The following is a 6,419-nucleotide window of genomic DNA, read 5'->3' as shown; positions in this document are numbered from 1 at the left end:
TCTTAACCACCCAGCAGAAAAGTATAAAAACTAAGTATAAGAAGTAAAGCCGGGCTGGAGAGATGGCTCAGTGGTCTAAAGCACCTACTTAGAACAAGCTTGGCAAGGCATCAGGGACTGCGGTTCAATCCCCCAGCACCACATGCCAGCCAGCCGCACCCCCTGGTGGGCTGAGCTGGCCACACACACACACACACACACACACACACACACACATAAATAAAATTTAAAACTGTCTCATTGTTATAAAAAATTTAGAAAAAAAAATAAAAAAACAGTGGTTAGATGCCATGAAGTAGGTGGCAATGCCTTAACCGTATGCGTGTTGTCAGGCCCAAGGGCCTCTTCCATCCTTGTCAAAGGGAGTGCTAACCTTCTCTCCTTTCATACAACACGGGAAAGGTTTCTTTAACTCACAGTTACTAGAGGTTTCAAGACCCTGGAGGAGAGACTGGGGGGCTGCCATGTGTAAGATGACCCTCTCCACACCTCTGAGAAAGCACAGGTAGCCTCTTTAATGGTCCACTCCTCTCTGGCCCCGCCCCTCTGGCCCCGCCCTGATTCCCTGGCCCCGCCCCTCAAGCCATCCATTGCTCCTCCAGCTGCATCTGCCCCATAACTTACATGAGGCTTTGGGGGACAGGCAACTAGACACAAACCATAACACCCTGCTACGTCACTATGATGGAGAATAGTAGAATTTAGTCTTCCTATCTAATTGTATTGTGGCCTCTGTTATTGGATCTTGCTCCATCTTCTTCTTCCCCTCCCCTTTCTACTCTCTAGCAATCTCTATTCCATTTTCTTCTTTGAGATACTTTTTACAGCATCTACATATGACTGAGATCATACAATATTTGTCTTTCTGTGCCTGACATTTCACTTAACAGGCTGTTCTCTAGTGCCATCCATTTTTCTATAAATGGCAGGATCAAATCTTTTTTAGAGCTGAATAATATTCCACACTTTCTATTTAGTTGATTCCTTATCTTGGTTATTGTGAATAGTGCCACAATCAAAACAGGGGTGCAGCTACCTCTTTTGTATACCAACTTCATTAGCTTTGGATGTATGTGCAGGAGTGGGATAGCTAGATCATATAGAGTTATTTATTTATTTAGCAGTACTGGGGATTGAACCCTGGGTCTTCCAACTGAGCTATATTCCCATTCTTTTTTTTGATTATTAAAATTTTAAGAGGTCTTACTAAGTCACTAAGCAACTCAGTCCGGCTTCAGATGTGTCCTGCTCAGCATCCCAAAGTGCTGATTACAGGTGTGTGCCACCACAGGCAACTTATTTTTACCTTTTTGAGGAAACTCTGTCTTGTTCCCCATATAAAGGCTGTACAAATCAACATTCCCACCTGTATGTAAGAGTCCCTTATTGCTAAGCATGGAGCTTCATTATACACAGTAGGTCCTCAAATCTCTTTGTGCTTATGATATCTGTTTCATCTACTTCCTTCTCTAGCCCTATGATTATAGTTATAAGATAGTATATCAAAGAGGGATGAGATGAAGGAGAAAAATAAAGCCACTGTTTATCCACAGGCTAAGGGAAACTCAAGCATTTCATTTTGTATAGTTTATTGGATCTCACTGAGAGTTAGGGACATTCAGAAACTAAAGATTTCTTTTTGGGATACGGTCTCACTATGCAGTTCAGGTTGGCCTTGAACTTGAGGCAATCCTCCTATCTCAGCCTCTTGAGTGCTGGGACTACAGGCATGTGCCACCATACTAGGTTTAGAAGCCAAAATATTTTAAACCATAAAGACTTTAAATATATCCAGCACTTGTGAGGCTGAGACAGGAGGATCACAATGAGTTCAAGGGCAACCTGGGCTATGTAATGAGACCCTGTCTCAAAAGTAAAAGTCTTTAAATCCATACTATCATCACATAATGGAAAGCCAATTTGCCAGCTTGCTTGAATGATTAAACTGGAAATTTTACAATGGTTGTTTCATGTAAAAATTGCCTTCCTTACTCTTCCTTTAAAAAATATTTATTAGCTCTAAGCATTCAGATGAAAACCACCTAAAGTGTAATGGATGCCCTATGGAACTTCCTGGGGAACATACAGAGAATTTAAATGAGATCTACAATTATTTTGTGAGATTTGAAGTAAATGTTCCATGCCATTATCTCAATTTTTGCCCAAATCAAGTATATAAGTATCATATACTTAATAGCAAATGTAAGTGTTTATTTAAAGTTGTAGGGCTGGTGGTGCAGCTGAGTGGTAGAGCACTTGCCTAGCATGTCTAAGGCCGTTGGGTTTCATCCCTGGCACCACAACAGACAAAACACCAAAAAAGTTGTGTAACACAGCTAATGATCCTGAAAGCAGATGAATTATTTAAAAACATTCAGTGGATCTTCTTCTTGACTGGCAGTGTCAGAAGTTGTTGACCTGAGTACCCTACAGCTCAACAAAACACCATGGCTTTACTTCTTATACTTCATTTTTATACTTTTCTGCTGGATGGTTAAGACCAAGGTAAAGCAGGACCTATGCAACAAGAGTTGTAGCTTTTGGCCAGGGAGATGGCTCAGTGCAATTAGTGCTTCCCTGGCAAGTGCAAGGCAAGGGTCTGAGTTCAATTCCCAGTTCCACTAAACAAACAAACAAACAAACAAACAAACAAACAAACAAAAAGCAAACAAATTTTAAAAAGTTATGTTGAGCTGTAGGGGACTCAGGTCAACAATTTCTGACATTGCCAGTCAAGCGGAAGACCCAATATTATTATGGGCTATTGGACTCTTTTAGAATATTTTGCTGAGTTAACACACCTATAATATTCAAATGACAGAACTAAACAAAAAAGGGGATATATAAATGAATGTCCATTTTGTATCTGTGTATTCAAAGTGGTTAGGATAGATATATAGTTACATTCTCTTAATGAATAGAGGGACTTGTTCTAATATGTTTGTAAATAGGATATCATGTCTGCATCTTGTACAGCAAATAACCACTAAGAAGAGAGTATGCAATGTGTTAATTATTGAAACTGTCCTACCAATTTGATTTGAAACTCTCTCATTGCTATTTGTTTCTCAATAAAATTATGGGGGAAAAAAGAAATATAGTGCATTATAACTTAAAAAAATAAAATAAAAACATTCCGTGGACCATAATTAATGGAATTATTGTATTAAGCCTGCTGCACTCCAGATACTACACCAGGTACTTTAGTTTCTCTCCCTTAATGGGGAGGTCTGAAAGAGGTATGTGGGAAACCACTGCCGTTGCCCAGACCTCTAGGCTGACGGTGCACAGGTGGGGCCTGAGAGGGAGACTATTGATAGGATCTGGTGCAGCAGAGAAACAGGCAGAAGGAAGAAGGAAGGGGGCTTTATTTTCCTTGAGGACACAGGAAAGAATGTGGGCAAGGATGAGGAATTTTCTCTCTAGACTAGACAAAGGGAGGCTGAGGCTTTTATGGCCTTTTACAGGGGAAGGGTTTGAGGGGGATGTTTAGATAGACCTGAGGAGCTGACTGGGGCCTTCCCCGAGGCTGTGAGAGGGGTGAAAGGCAATTAGGTCTTGGGTTGAGTTGGAGAAGAAGGGGAAGGTGGTCTGGGGAAGATGGGCCTTTGTTTTAAGGGCACCAACCATATTAGGTGACCACCACGATGATATCAGCAATTCATACTAGGGCCAGAACCTATCAACTATGTTATGGAAGAGACACAATTTACAGCAGTAGAAAGATCACAGCTACTGGAGTCAGATTTATCTGCTCTTCAAGGTGAGGTTTACTGCTTGCTAGCCACGTGACTTTGGGTGTCACATGCTTTTGGAGACTCAGTTTCTTCTGTCATTTCATCTTCATTTGCAGTATGTGTGGTCCTTAGCACAGTGCCTAGCATAGAGAGGCTTCTAAACGTGACATTCTGTTGCAGGTGGTGACTGTGGCTTGGTGCAAAGGGTGAGAGATTACTTGAGTCAATGCTCATTTTGGGCCAACGATGGCCCAATGTGACTGCCTTTAACTGAGATCCCTCAAGGTGAAACCCCCAAACAGAGGCTTTGTGGCTTTTTATCGATAGAACCAGGAAGCAAGGACAAAGGACAAAGCAAGAATGTTGATGCAAGAATTCATATGGGGGGAAGGGAAGGACAGGTGTAGGACAGGGTGAGATCAGGGTGCTCTGTTACAGAACTGAGCTCAGGGCCAATCTAAGTGATACAGTGGAGTATGGGGAAGTCCTGGGCCAGAGCATAAGGGAATGTATTTGATCCTACTTGTGGCCCCTAGGCTAGCTTAATCTCTAAGCATGCATTCCAGGAGGTTTTAGGCATGTGGCTCCAAAACAAGTGCCTTCCCTTTGCGTATCCATCTTGTGCATGCCTCTGGTGAATGCCCCCACACCATTCTTCATTGATTGTATGTCTGGAATATGTTTCTTTCATAAATAGGCATTTTTACAAAGACGGAGTGAGATTTTGGTAAAAAAAAAGACATAGATATAGACAGATACACTATAAACACTCCCAATAAATATTCTGTAACTCTGCTGTCCATGATTTCCAAAGGTTTTACTATTGAGTAACTGTTTTACATTGTATTGAATTTATTTCTGCTTGGTATATATACATGTACATATATGTATATATTTCTGTGGTGAGGAAACTTTGGATGATGCTAGGTTGATCAGTGTTAAAACAGTGGATTCAAGAATGATGCTTCATTTTAAAGAGCATTGTGACTTTTCCAAAGATGATTATTATGTGCAGTGCATTTTGTGGACTGTGGAGGAACTTACAGGAATGATGTATTCTGCAGATGTCTGCAGGGAAGCCACGCATGTGATGTTAAGATTTACTCAGTTTGTACCAATCGTGTCCTCTGGCTGTGAGGGTGATCTTGTTGTGGCATCTGTCACGCCACTGAAATCCAGGGTTGATTCCGCAGCTCTGGCTGCCTAGGCAAGAGCTCCCTTTGTCCTTTAATGCTCCAAGTTTGTCACTCCCAAAGCTGCACACTGGGGGAGAAGATGACCACTTCCATGAGAGGAGGACTGCTCCTCAGTCGTGGGTACATGAGTAGCTGCGCCCCCTGGTAGGACCTCCATATGCGCTCCCAAGTCGGATATGCTCTCTATGCTGTTTTTATCCAATGTGTACATCATCGCTATTTTTCACATCCCTCTTCATTATTGATTACTTAGTCCCTTTTTGTTGATTTATAAGTTCAAGCAGAATGGCCTCATTTAGTGTTTTTTTTTTCCCCCTTCCAGTGTGTTCCTCTTTATTCATTTTCCGAGTACAAACTTAAACTTGGATAGGCTGAATTAACCCAACCCACCTCTGGCAGGTACACTCAACATGCTGTATAAAGTATAACATTCAATTTATTATTTCTTTCTCAAGAGAGTTTTCTTCAGTCCATTAAGACTCAGCTCCCCTTACATGGGCTTTGGTGGAGGTCGTGGGGCGGCACTAGCAGGTCTAAATCAGGGTGGAGGAGTTCGGTCCTTACGGGCTTCACGAGATCAATTTCTGACCACTTTGCTGTGAATGGCACAACTCACACAATAATACAGCTTCACATACAGCTTGGGAAGCACATAACCGTCGAAGACACTCGCTTCGGAAATGTCCCTGACGGCGACGGCCTCCACTATGTTCCGAATGACAAACTTCTTAATAGCCTTATCCTTGGGTATGCACCAGGCGCAGTTCGTGCAGCAAATAGGCTGCACATGACCGCAGCCCTTTTTGGCACGACTGTTGTTCCTTCTTTTTTTCGTCATTTTGGAAAAGAGGACCCGAAAGAGCCTCATTTAGTGTTTTGTCTAATTTTTAATTAATTATTTCAAACAATGTTTTAATGGACATTCTTACTTTTTGGGGGGTGATGGGAAGAAGTACTAGAGGCTAAACACAGGGCCATCATGCTGAGCTACATCCCCAGCCCAGGTTTTATTTTTTAATTTGGGATAAGGCCTTGTAACTTGCCCAAATGGGAGTCTCACACAATGCTGGGATTAGAGAAATACACTACTAAGTCTAGTTGGACTTTCTTCCTTTTGAATTCATGTAAAATAAATATAGTTAAATTCCTGTATGTAGGATTATTGATGTTAAAGGGCATATGCTTTTTTTTTTTTTTTTTTTTTTTTTTTTTTTTTTTTTTTTTTTTTTAGTATTGTGGTACTGGGGCAGTCTACCACTTAGCTACATGCCTAGTACATTTTATTTATTTATTTTTATTTTGAGATATCATCTTGCCAATTTGTCCAGATAGGACTCAAGCTCATGATCCTCTGGCCTCAGACTCCCAAATAACTAGAATTGCAGCTATATTCCACTGTGTCCAGCTAAAGGATACACTTTTTCCCCCCAAAGTTTTATTGATAAACAGATAGCAATGAGACAGTTTCAAATCAAATCGGAAGTAC

At 41.3% G+C, this 6,419-nt stretch overlaps 1 non-coding gene across 1 annotated transcript; it reads right to left on the bottom strand.

Moving 5' to 3' along the window:
• Positions 1–269: 269 nt before the first annotated feature.
• On the bottom strand, positions 270–395 carry LOC111812055. Its single transcript, XR_002817651.1, has one exon. It is a non-coding gene; the product is annotated as a U6atac minor spliceosomal RNA (small nuclear RNA).
• Positions 396–6,419: the final 6,024 nt, after the last annotated feature.

This window comes from Octodon degus, unplaced genomic scaffold (genome assembly GCF_000260255.1).
Source record: "Octodon degus isolate 3935 unplaced genomic scaffold, OctDeg1.0 scaffold00110, whole genome shotgun sequence".
Classification (NCBI taxonomy): Eukaryota; Metazoa; Chordata; class Mammalia; order Rodentia; family Octodontidae; genus Octodon; species Octodon degus.
Note: the sequence above shows the minus strand (reverse complement) of the source record. Positions and strands in the feature narration are given on the sequence as shown.